This window comes from Ambystoma mexicanum, chromosome 4p, assembly GCF_040938575.1.
Source record: "Ambystoma mexicanum isolate Mex_15411 chromosome 4p, UKY_AmexF1_1, whole genome shotgun sequence".
Taxonomy (NCBI): domain Eukaryota; kingdom Metazoa; phylum Chordata; class Amphibia; order Caudata; family Ambystomatidae; genus Ambystoma; species Ambystoma mexicanum.
Genome location: NC_090927.1, coordinates 844207730 through 844216985, shown reverse-complemented (window position 1 = coordinate 844216985; position 9256 = coordinate 844207730). Strand labels below are relative to the sequence as shown.

Genomic DNA, 9256 nt, shown 5'->3' with positions numbered 1-9256 from the left:
TCTTAGCATTCCTAGAGCCTACGGCCACACCACACTGAATGCACCCGATCTCGTCTGATCTCGGAAGTTAAGCAGTGTCAGGCCTAGTTAGTACCTGGATGGGAGACCGCCTGGGAATACCAGGTGCTGTAGGCTTTTTTGTGCTCCAAGTTCAGGAAGTGAGCCATTTCACAATTGCCTTTCAAAACTGCAAGGTCTAGCCGACTAGATGCTTAAAAGTACAAAACTCACTAGGCCCAGAGCCTACGGCCACACCACACTGAATGCGCCTGATCTCGTCTGATCTCAGAAGCTAAGCAGTGTCGGGCCTAGTTAGTACCTGGATAGGAGACCGCCTGGGAATACCAGGTGCTGTAGGCTTTTTTGTACTCCAAGTTCAGGAAGTGAGCCATTTCTCAATTGCCTTTCAAAACTGCAAGGTCTAGCCGACTAGATGCTTAAAAGTACAAAACTCACAAGGCCCAGAGCCTACGGCCACACCACACTGAATGCGCCCGATCTCGTCTGATCTCGGAAGCTAAGCAGTGTCGGGCCTCGTTAGTACCTGGATGGGAGACCGCCTGGGAATACCAGGTGCTGTAGGCTTTTTTGTGCTCCAAGTTCAGGAAGTGAGCCATTTCACAATTGCCTTTCAAAACTGCAAGGTCTAGCCGACTAGATGCTTAAAAGTACAAAACTCACAAGGCCCAGAGCCTACGGCCACACCACACTGAATGCGTCTGATCTTGGAAGCTAAGCAGTGTCGGGCCTCGTTAGTACCTGGATGGGAGACCGCCTGGGAATACCAGGTGCTGTAGGCTTTTTTGTGCTCCAAGTTCAGGAAGTGAGCCATTTCACAATTGCCTTTCAAAACTGCAAGGTCTAGCCGACTAGATGCTTAAAAGTACAAAACTCACTAGGCCCAGAGCCTACGGCCACACCACACTGAATGCGCCCGATCTCGGAAGCTAAGCAGGGTCGGGCCTAGTTAGTACCTGGATGGGAGACTGCCTGGGAATACCAGGTGCTGTAGGCTTTTTTGTGCTCCATGATTAGTAATTGCGCAACTTCTCAATTATTTTTCAAATTTGGTATGTTTCCAAAATAATTGTATCCCGTTTTATAGCGGAAATGTTGGACAACATCATGAGGGCTGGAGCTACCTTTTTACATAGAATTAGCATACAGGTAGTGTGTTCATGGGTAATAAATCGACTTTCACATGTAATGCAGTACAGAGAATATTGAGTCCTTCAAGAGGCATGAAAGAAAACCATTATTGTGTTGATTGTTCTCTCCACCTCCCTGCAACAGACACAGGATGGATGAATTAAAGTTATCCTACCAGACATAGGAGTCCTGAATGGGCCCACCAGTCTTATATATCTCGCCTGATCGAGCCTGATCGAGCGATGAGCGTGGTATCATGTTGCAAGTGGCTGCATGGCTTAGCTTACTAAATGCAAATGCATAAGAGTAATATTCTTAGCATTTCTAGAGCCTACGGCCACACCACACTGAATGCACCCGATCTCGTCTGATCTCGGAAGTTAAGCAGTGTTAGGCCTAGATAGTACCTGGATGGGAGACCGCCTGGGAATACCAGGTGCTGTAGGCTTTTTTGTGCTCCAAGTTCAGGAAGTGAGCCATTTCACAATTGCCTTTCAAAACTGCAAGGTCTAGCCGACTAGATGCTTAAAAGTACAAAACTCACAAGGCCCAGAGCCTACGGCCACACCACACTGAATGCGTCTGATCTCGGAAGCTAAGCTGTGTCGGGCCTCGTTAGTACCTGGATGGGAGACCGCCTGGGAATACCAGGTGCTGTAGGCTTTTTTGTGCTCCAAGTTCAGGAAGTGAGCCATTTCTCAATTGCCATTCAAAACTGCAAGGTCTAGCTGACTAGATGCTTAAAAGTACAAAACTCACTAGGCCCAGAGACTACGGACACACCACACTGATTGCGCCCGATCTCGTCTGATCTCGGAAACTAAGCAGTGTCGGGCCTAGTTAGTACCTGGATGGGAGACCACCTGGGAATACCAGGTGCTGTAGGTTTTTTTGTGCTCCAAGTTCAGGAAGTGAGCCATTTCACAATTGCCTTTCAAAACTGCAAGGTCTAGCCGACTAGATGCTTAAAAGTACAAAACTCACTAGGCCCAGAGCCTACGGCCACACCACACTGAATGCGCCTGATCTCGTCTGATCTCAGAAGCTAAGCAGTGTCGGGCCTAGTTAGTACCTGGATGGGAGACCGCCTGGGAATACCAGGTGCTGTAGGCTTTTTTGTACTCCAAGTTCAGGAAGTGAGCCATTTCTCAATTGCCTTTCAAAACTGCAAGGTCTAGCCGACTAGATGCTTAAAAGTACAAAACTCACAAGGCCCAGAGCCTACGGCCACACCACACTGAATGCGCCCGATCTCGTCTGATCTCGGAAGCTAAGCAGTGTCGGGCCTTGTTAGTACCTGGATGGGAGACCGCCTGGGAATACCGGGTGCTGTAGGCATTTTTGTGCTCCAAGTTCAGGAAGTGAGCCATTTCTCAATTGCCTTTCAAAACTGCAAGGTCTAGCTGACTAGATGCTTAAAAGTATAAAACTCACTAGGCCCAGAGCCTACGGCCACACCACACTGATTGCGCCCGATCTCGTCTGATCTCAGAAGCTAAGCAGTGTCGGGCCTAGTTAGTACCTGGATGGGAGACCACCTGGGAATACCAGGTGCTGTAGGCTTTTTTGTACTCCAAGTTCAGGAAGTGAGCCATTTCACAATTGCCTTTCAAAACTGCAAGGTCTAGCCGACTAGATGCTTAAAAGTACAAAACTCACTAGGCCCAGAGCCTACGGCCACACCACACTGATTGCGCCCGATCTCGTCTGATCTCAGAAGCTAAGCAGTGTCGGGCCTAGTTAGTACCTGGATGGGAGACCACCTGGGAATACCAGGTGCTGTAGGCTTTTTTGTACTCCAAGTTCAGGAAGTGAGCCATTTCACAATGGCCTTTCAAAACTGCAAGGTCTAGCCGACTAGATGCTTAAAAGTACAAAACTCACTAGGCCCAGAGCCTACGGCCACACCACACTGAATGCGCCCGATCTCGGAAGCTAAGCAGGGTCGGGCCTAGTTAGTACCTGGATGGGAGACTGCCTGGGAATACCAGGTGCTGTAGGCTTTTTTGTGCTCCATGATTAGTAATTGCGCAACTTCTCAATTATTTTTCAAATTTGGTATGTTTCCAAAATAATTGTATCCCGTTTTATAGCGGAAATGTTGGACAACATCATGAGGGCTGGAGCTACCTTTTTACATAGAATTAGCATACAGGTAGTGTGTTCATGGGTAATAAATCGACTTTCACATGTAATGCAGTACAGAGAATATTGAGTCCTTCAAGAGGCATGAAAGAAAACCATTATTGTGTTGATTGTTCTCTCCACCTCCCTGCAACAGACACAGGATGGATGAATTAAAGTTATCCTACCAGACATAGGAGTCCTGAATGGGCCCACCAGTCTTATATATCTCGCCTGATCGAGCCTGATCGAGCGATGAGCGTGGTATCATGTTGCAAGTGGCTGCATGGCTTAGCTTACTAAATGCAAATGCATAAGAGTAATATTCTTAGCATTCCTAGAGCCTACGGCCACACCACACTGAATGCACCCGATCTCATCTGATCTCGGAAGTTAAGCAGTGTCAGGCCTAGTTAGTACCTGGATGGGAGACCGCCTGGGAATACCAGGTGCTGTAGGCTTTTTTGTGCTCCAAGTTCAGGAAGTGAGCCATTTCACAATTGCCTTTCAAAACTGCAAGGTCTAGCCGACTAGATGCTTAAAAGTACAAAACTCACTAGGCCCAGAGCCTACGGCCACACCACACTGAATGCGCCTGATCTCGTCTGATCTCAGAAGCTAAGCAGTGTCGGTCCTAGTTAGTACCTGGATGGGAGACCGCCTGGGAATACCAGGTGCTGTAGGCTTTTTTGTACTCCAAGTTCAGGAAGTGAGCCATTTCTCAATTGCCTTTCAAAACTGCAAGGTCTAGCCGACTAGATGCTTAAAAGTACAAAACTCACAAGGCCCAGAGCCTACGGCCACACCACACTGAATGCGCCCGATCTCGTCTGATCTCGGAAGCTAAGCAGTGTCGGGCCTCGTTAGTACCTGGATGGGAGACCGCCTGGGAATACCAGGTGCTGTAGGCTTTTTTGTGCTCCAAGTTCAGGAAGTGAGCCATTTCACAATTGCCTTTCAAAACTGCAAGGTCTAGCCGACTAGATGCTTAAAAGTACAAAACTCATAAGGCCCAGAGCCTGCGGCCACACCACACTGAATGCGCCCGATCTCGTCTGGTCTCGGAAGCTAAGCAGTGTCGGGCCTCGTTAGTACCTGGATGGGAGACAGCCTGGGAATACCAGGTGCTGTAGGCTTTTTTGTGCTCCAAGTTCAGGAAGTGAGCCATTTCACAATTGCCTTTCAAAACTGCAAGGTCTAGCCGACTAGATGCTTAAAAGTACAAAACTCACTAGGCCCAGAGCCTACGGCCACACCACACTGAATGCGCCCGATCTCGGAAGCTAAGCAGGGTCGGGCCTAGTTAGTACCTGGATGGGAGACTGCCTGGGAATACCAGGTGCTGTAGGCTTTTTTGTGCTCCATGATTAGTAATTGCGCAACTTCTCAATTATTTTTCAAATTTGGTATGTTTCCAAAATAATCGTATCCCGTTTTATAGCGGAAATGTTGGACAACATCATGAGGGCTGGAGCTACCTTTTTACATAGAATTAGCATACAGGTAGTGTGTTCATGGGTAATAAATCGACTTTCACATGTAATGCAGTACAGAGAATATTGAGTCCTTCAAGAGGCATGAAAGAAAACCATTATTGTGTTGATTGTTCTCTCCACCTCCCTGCAACAGACACAGGATGGATGAATTAAAGTTATCCTACCAGACATAGGAGTCCTGAATGGGCCCACCAGTCTTATATATCTCGCCTGATCGAGCGATGAGCGTGGTATCATGTTGCAAGTGGCTGCATGGCTTAGCTTACTAAATGCAAATGCATAAGAGTAATATTCTTAGCATTTCTAGAGCCTACGGCCACACCACACTGAATGCACCCGATCTCGTCTGATCTCGGAAGTTAAGCAGTGTTAGGCCTAGTTAGTACCTGGATGGGAGACCGCCTGGGAATACTAGGTGCTGTAGGCTTTTTTGTGCTCCAAGTTCAGGAAGTGAGCCATTTCACAATTGCCTTTCAAAACTGCAAGGTCTAGCCGACTAGATGCTTAAAAGTACAAAACTCACAAGGCCCAGAGCCTACGGCCACACCACACTGAATGCGTCTGATCTCGGAAGCTAAGCTGTGTCGGGCCTCGTTAGTACCTGGATGGGAGACCGCCTGGGAATACCAGGTGCTGTAGGCTTTTTTGTGCTCCAAGTTCAGGAAGTGAGCCATTTCTCAATTGCCATTCAAAACTGCAAGGTCTAGCTGACTAGATGCTTAAAAGTACAAAACTCACTAGGCCCAGAGACTACGGACACACCACACTGATTGCGCCCGATCTCGTCTGATCTCGCAAGCTAAGCAGTGTCGGGCCTAGTTAGTACCTGGATGGGAGACCACCTGGGAATACCAGGTGCTGTAGGCTTTTTTGTGCTCCAAGTTCAGGAAGTGAGCCATTTCACAATTGCCTTTCAAAACTGCAAGGTCTAGCCGACTAGATGCTTAAAAGTACAAAACTCACTAGGCCCAGAGCCTACGGCCACACCACACTGAATGCGCCTGATCTCGCCTGATCTCGTCTGATCTCAGAAGCTAAGCAGTGTCGGGCCTAGTTAGTACCTGGATGGGAGACCGCCTGGGAATACCAGGTGCTGTAAGCTTTTTTGTACTCCAAGTTCAGGAAGTGAGCCATTTCTCAATTGCCTTTCAAAACTGCAAGGTCTAGCCGACTAGATGCTTAAAAGTACAAAACTCACAAGGCCCAGAGCCTACGGCCACACCACACTGAATGCGCCCGATCTCGTCTGATCTCGGAAGCTAAGCAGTGTCGGGCCTTGTTAGTACCTGGATGGGAGACCGCCTGGGAATACCAGGTGCTGTAGGCTTTTTTGTGCTCCAAGTTCAGGAAGTGAGCCATTTCTCAATTGCCTTTCAAAACTGCAAGGTCTAGCTGACTAGATGCTTAAAAGTACAAAACTCACTAGGCCCAGAGCCTACGGCCACACCACACTGATTGCGCCCGATCTCGTCTGATCTCGGAAGCTAAGCAGTGTCGGGCCTAGTTAGTACCTGGATGGGAGATCACCTGGGAATACCAGGTGCTGTAGGCTTTTTGTACTCCAAGTTCAGGAAGTGAGCCATTTCACAATTGCCTTTCAAAACTGCAAGGTCTAGCCGACTAGATGCTTAAAAGTACAAAACTCACTAGGCCCAGAGCCTACGGCCACACCACACTGAATGTGCCCAATCTCGGAAGCTAAGCAGGGTCGGGCCTAGTTAGTACCTGGATGGGAGACTGCCTGGGAATACCAGGTGCTGTAGGCTTTTTTGTGCTCCATGATTAGTAATTGCGCAACTTCTCAATTATTTTTCAAATTTGGTATGTTTCCAAAATAATTGTATCCCGTTTTATAGCGGAAATGTTGGACAACATCATGAGGGCTGGAGCTACCTTTTTACATAGAATTAGCATACAGGTAGTGTGTTCATGGGTAATAAATCGACTTTCACATGTAATGCAGTACAGAGAATATTGAGTCCTTCAAGAGGCATGAAAGAAAACCATTATTGTGTTGATTGTTCTCTCCACCTCCCTGCAACAGACACAGGATGGATGAATTAAAGTTATCCTACCAGACATAGGAGTCCTGAATGGGCCCACCAGTCTTATATATCTCGCCTGATCGAGCCTGATCGAGCGATGAGCGTGGTATCATGTTGCAAGTGGCTGCATGGCTTAGCTTACTAAATGCAAATGCATAAGAGTAATATTCTTAGCGTTCCTAGAGCCTACGGCCACACCACACTGAATGCACCCGATCTCGTCTGATCTCGGAAGTTAAGCAGTGTCAGGCCTAGTTAGTACCTGGATGGGAGACCGCCTGGGAATACCAGGTGCTGTAGGCTTTTTTGTGCTCCAAGTTCAGGAAGTGAGCCCTTTCTCAATTGCCTTTTAAAACTGCAAGGTCTAGCCGACTAGATGCTTAAAAGTACAAAACTCACAAGGCCCAGAGCCTACGGCCACACCACACTGAATGCGCCCGATCTCGTCTGATCTCGGAAGCTAAGCAGTGTCGGGCCTCGTTAGTACCTGGATGGGAGACCGCCTGGGAATACCAGGTGCTGTAGGCTTTTTTGTGCTCCAAGTTCAGGAAGTGAGCCATTTCACAATTGCCTTTCAAAACTGCAAGGTCTAGCCGACTAGATGCTTAAAAGTACAAAACTCACTAGGCCCAGAGCCTACGGCCACACCACACTGAATGCGCCTGATCTCGTCTGATCTCAGAAGCTAAGCAGTGTCGGGCCTAGTTAGTACCTGGATGGGAGACCGCCTGGGAATACCAGGTGCTGTAGGCTTTTTTGTACTCCAAGTTCAGGAAGTGAGCCATTTCTCAATTGCCTTTCAAAACTGCAAGGTCTAGCCGACTAGATGCTTAAAAGTACAAAACTCACAAGGCCCAGAGCCTACGGCCACACCACACTGAATGCGCCCGATCTCGTCTGATCTCGGAAGCTAAGCAGTGTCGGGCCTCGTTAGTACCTGGATGGGAGACCGCCTGGGAATACCAGGTGCTGTAGGCTTTTTTGTGCTCCAAGTTCAGGAAGTGAGCCATTTCACAATTGCCTTTCAAAACTGCAAGGTCTAGCCGACTAGATGCTTAAAAGTACAAAACTCACAAGGCCCAGAGCCTACGGCCACACCACACTGAATGCGTCTGATCTTGGAAGCTAAGCAGTGTCGGGCCTCGTTAGTACCTGGATGGGAGACCGCCTGGGAATACCAGGTGCTGTAGGCTTTTTTGTGCTCCAAGTTCAGGAAGTGAGCCATTTCACAATTGCCTTTCGAAACTGCAAGGTCTAGCCGACTAGATGCTTAAAAGTACAAAACTCACTAGGCCCAGAGCCTACGGCCACACCACACTGAATGCGCCCGATCTCGGAAGCTAAGCAGGGTCGGGCCTAGTTAGTACCTGGATGGGAGACTGCCTGGGAATACCAGGTGCTGTAGGCTTTTTTGTGCTCCATGATTAGTAATTGCGCAACTTCTCAATTATTTTTCAAATTTGGTATGTTTCCAAAATAATTGTATCCCGTTTTATAGCGGAAATGTTGGACAACATCATGAGGGCTGGAGCTACCTTTTTACATAGAATTAGCATACAGGTAGTGTGTTCATGGGTAATAAATCGACTTTCACATGTAATGCAGTACAGAGAATATTGAGTCCTTCAAGAGGCATGAAAGAAAACCATTATTGTGTTGATTGTTCTCTCCACCTCCCTGCAACAGACACAGGATGGATGAATTAAAGTTATCCTACCAGACATAGGAGTCCTGAATGGGCCCACCAGTCTTATATATCTCGCCTGATCGAGCCTGATCGAGCGATGAGCGTGGTATCATGTTGCAAGTGGCTGCATGGCTTAGCTTACTAAATGCAAATGCATAAGAGTAATATTCTTAGCGTTCCTAGAGCCTACGGCCACACCACACTGAATGCACCCGATCTCGTCTGATCTCGGAAGTTAAGCAGTGTCAGGCCTAGTTAGTACCTGGATGGGAGACCGCCTGGGAATACCAGGTGCTGTAGGCTTTTTTGTGCTCCAAGTTCAGGAAGTGAGCCCTTTCTCAATTGCCTTTTAAAACTGCAAGGTCTAGCCGACTAGATGCTTAAAAGTACAAAACTCACAAGGCCCAGAGCCTACGGCCACACCACACTGAATGCGCCCGATCTCGTCTGATCTCGGAAGCTAAGCAGTGTCGGGCCTCGTTAGTACCTGGATGGGAGACCGCCTGGGAATACCAGGTGCTGTAGGCTTTTTTGTGCTCCAAGTTCAGGAAGTGAGCCATTTCACAATTGCCTTTCAAAACTGCAAGGTCTAGCCGACTAGATGCTTAAAAGTACAAAACTCACTAGGCCCAGAGCCTACGGCCACACCACACTGAATGCGCCTGATCTCGTCTGATCTCAGAAGCTAAGCAGTGTCGGGCCTAGTTAGTACCTGGATGGGAGACCGCCTGGGAATACCAGGTGCTGTAGGCTTT

General features: G+C 48.1%; 21 non-coding genes and 13 pseudogenes across 21 annotated transcripts; all 34 read left to right on the top strand.

The window, feature by feature from the left end:
• Positions 1–16: 16 nt before the first annotated feature.
• Positions 17–135, top strand: LOC138461421 (5S ribosomal RNA). The gene has a single exon (XR_011264037.1). It is a non-coding gene; the product is annotated as a 5S ribosomal RNA (ribosomal RNA).
• Positions 136–241: 106 nt separating this feature from the next.
• Positions 242–360, top strand: LOC138463288 (5S ribosomal RNA). Its single transcript, XR_011265875.1, has one exon. It is a non-coding gene; the product is annotated as a 5S ribosomal RNA (ribosomal RNA).
• Positions 361–466: 106 nt separating this feature from the next.
• On the top strand, positions 467–585 carry LOC138462121 (5S ribosomal RNA). Its single transcript, XR_011264724.1, has one exon. It is a non-coding gene; the product is annotated as a 5S ribosomal RNA (ribosomal RNA).
• Positions 586–691: 106 nt separating this feature from the next.
• Positions 692–800, top strand: LOC138458959 (5S ribosomal RNA; annotated as a pseudogene).
• Positions 801–906: 106 nt separating this feature from the next.
• On the top strand, positions 907–1015 carry LOC138457001 (5S ribosomal RNA; annotated as a pseudogene).
• A 463-nt stretch (positions 1016–1478) lies between these two features.
• LOC138460929 (5S ribosomal RNA) lies at positions 1479–1597 on the top strand. The gene has a single exon (XR_011263582.1). It is a non-coding gene; the product is annotated as a 5S ribosomal RNA (ribosomal RNA).
• Positions 1598–1703: 106 nt separating this feature from the next.
• Positions 1704–1812, top strand: LOC138458796 (5S ribosomal RNA; annotated as a pseudogene).
• Positions 1813–1918: 106 nt separating this feature from the next.
• LOC138455712 (5S ribosomal RNA) lies at positions 1919–2037 on the top strand (annotated as a pseudogene).
• Positions 2038–2143: 106 nt separating this feature from the next.
• LOC138454868 (5S ribosomal RNA) lies at positions 2144–2262 on the top strand. Its single transcript, XR_011261524.1, has one exon. It is a non-coding gene; the product is annotated as a 5S ribosomal RNA (ribosomal RNA).
• A 106-nt stretch (positions 2263–2368) lies between these two features.
• On the top strand, positions 2369–2487 carry LOC138462673 (5S ribosomal RNA). Its single transcript, XR_011265267.1, has one exon. It is a non-coding gene; the product is annotated as a 5S ribosomal RNA (ribosomal RNA).
• A 106-nt stretch (positions 2488–2593) lies between these two features.
• On the top strand, positions 2594–2712 carry LOC138464228 (5S ribosomal RNA). The gene has a single exon (XR_011266810.1). It is a non-coding gene; the product is annotated as a 5S ribosomal RNA (ribosomal RNA).
• Positions 2713–2818: 106 nt separating this feature from the next.
• Positions 2819–2937, top strand: LOC138464227 (5S ribosomal RNA). Its single transcript, XR_011266809.1, has one exon. It is a non-coding gene; the product is annotated as a 5S ribosomal RNA (ribosomal RNA).
• A 106-nt stretch (positions 2938–3043) lies between these two features.
• On the top strand, positions 3044–3152 carry LOC138457000 (5S ribosomal RNA; annotated as a pseudogene).
• A 463-nt stretch (positions 3153–3615) lies between these two features.
• Positions 3616–3734, top strand: LOC138463595 (5S ribosomal RNA). Its single transcript, XR_011266182.1, has one exon. It is a non-coding gene; the product is annotated as a 5S ribosomal RNA (ribosomal RNA).
• A 106-nt stretch (positions 3735–3840) lies between these two features.
• Positions 3841–3959, top strand: LOC138463160 (5S ribosomal RNA). The gene has a single exon (XR_011265746.1). It is a non-coding gene; the product is annotated as a 5S ribosomal RNA (ribosomal RNA).
• Positions 3960–4065: 106 nt separating this feature from the next.
• LOC138462119 (5S ribosomal RNA) lies at positions 4066–4184 on the top strand. Its single transcript, XR_011264723.1, has one exon. It is a non-coding gene; the product is annotated as a 5S ribosomal RNA (ribosomal RNA).
• Positions 4185–4290: 106 nt separating this feature from the next.
• On the top strand, positions 4291–4409 carry LOC138455557 (5S ribosomal RNA; annotated as a pseudogene).
• Positions 4410–4515: 106 nt separating this feature from the next.
• LOC138456999 (5S ribosomal RNA) lies at positions 4516–4624 on the top strand (annotated as a pseudogene).
• Positions 4625–5077: 453 nt separating this feature from the next.
• LOC138460992 (5S ribosomal RNA) lies at positions 5078–5196 on the top strand. The gene has a single exon (XR_011263640.1). It is a non-coding gene; the product is annotated as a 5S ribosomal RNA (ribosomal RNA).
• Positions 5197–5302: 106 nt separating this feature from the next.
• Positions 5303–5411, top strand: LOC138458795 (5S ribosomal RNA; annotated as a pseudogene).
• Positions 5412–5517: 106 nt separating this feature from the next.
• Positions 5518–5636, top strand: LOC138455529 (5S ribosomal RNA; annotated as a pseudogene).
• Positions 5637–5742: 106 nt separating this feature from the next.
• Positions 5743–5871, top strand: LOC138455520 (5S ribosomal RNA; annotated as a pseudogene).
• A 106-nt stretch (positions 5872–5977) lies between these two features.
• Positions 5978–6096, top strand: LOC138461103 (5S ribosomal RNA). The gene has a single exon (XR_011263741.1). It is a non-coding gene; the product is annotated as a 5S ribosomal RNA (ribosomal RNA).
• Positions 6097–6202: 106 nt separating this feature from the next.
• LOC138463049 (5S ribosomal RNA) lies at positions 6203–6321 on the top strand. Its single transcript, XR_011265635.1, has one exon. It is a non-coding gene; the product is annotated as a 5S ribosomal RNA (ribosomal RNA).
• Positions 6322–6426: 105 nt separating this feature from the next.
• LOC138459272 (5S ribosomal RNA) lies at positions 6427–6535 on the top strand (annotated as a pseudogene).
• A 463-nt stretch (positions 6536–6998) lies between these two features.
• Positions 6999–7117, top strand: LOC138461419 (5S ribosomal RNA). The gene has a single exon (XR_011264035.1). It is a non-coding gene; the product is annotated as a 5S ribosomal RNA (ribosomal RNA).
• Positions 7118–7223: 106 nt separating this feature from the next.
• LOC138462118 (5S ribosomal RNA) lies at positions 7224–7342 on the top strand. Its single transcript, XR_011264722.1, has one exon. It is a non-coding gene; the product is annotated as a 5S ribosomal RNA (ribosomal RNA).
• Positions 7343–7448: 106 nt separating this feature from the next.
• LOC138454856 (5S ribosomal RNA) lies at positions 7449–7567 on the top strand. The gene has a single exon (XR_011261512.1). It is a non-coding gene; the product is annotated as a 5S ribosomal RNA (ribosomal RNA).
• A 106-nt stretch (positions 7568–7673) lies between these two features.
• Positions 7674–7792, top strand: LOC138462117 (5S ribosomal RNA). Its single transcript, XR_011264721.1, has one exon. It is a non-coding gene; the product is annotated as a 5S ribosomal RNA (ribosomal RNA).
• Positions 7793–7898: 106 nt separating this feature from the next.
• On the top strand, positions 7899–8007 carry LOC138458958 (5S ribosomal RNA; annotated as a pseudogene).
• A 106-nt stretch (positions 8008–8113) lies between these two features.
• On the top strand, positions 8114–8222 carry LOC138456998 (5S ribosomal RNA; annotated as a pseudogene).
• A 463-nt stretch (positions 8223–8685) lies between these two features.
• On the top strand, positions 8686–8804 carry LOC138461418 (5S ribosomal RNA). The gene has a single exon (XR_011264033.1). It is a non-coding gene; the product is annotated as a 5S ribosomal RNA (ribosomal RNA).
• Positions 8805–8910: 106 nt separating this feature from the next.
• Positions 8911–9029, top strand: LOC138462116 (5S ribosomal RNA). The gene has a single exon (XR_011264720.1). It is a non-coding gene; the product is annotated as a 5S ribosomal RNA (ribosomal RNA).
• A 106-nt stretch (positions 9030–9135) lies between these two features.
• On the top strand, positions 9136–9254 carry LOC138454843 (5S ribosomal RNA). The gene has a single exon (XR_011261500.1). It is a non-coding gene; the product is annotated as a 5S ribosomal RNA (ribosomal RNA).
• The last annotated feature ends 2 nt before the right edge of the window (positions 9255–9256 follow it).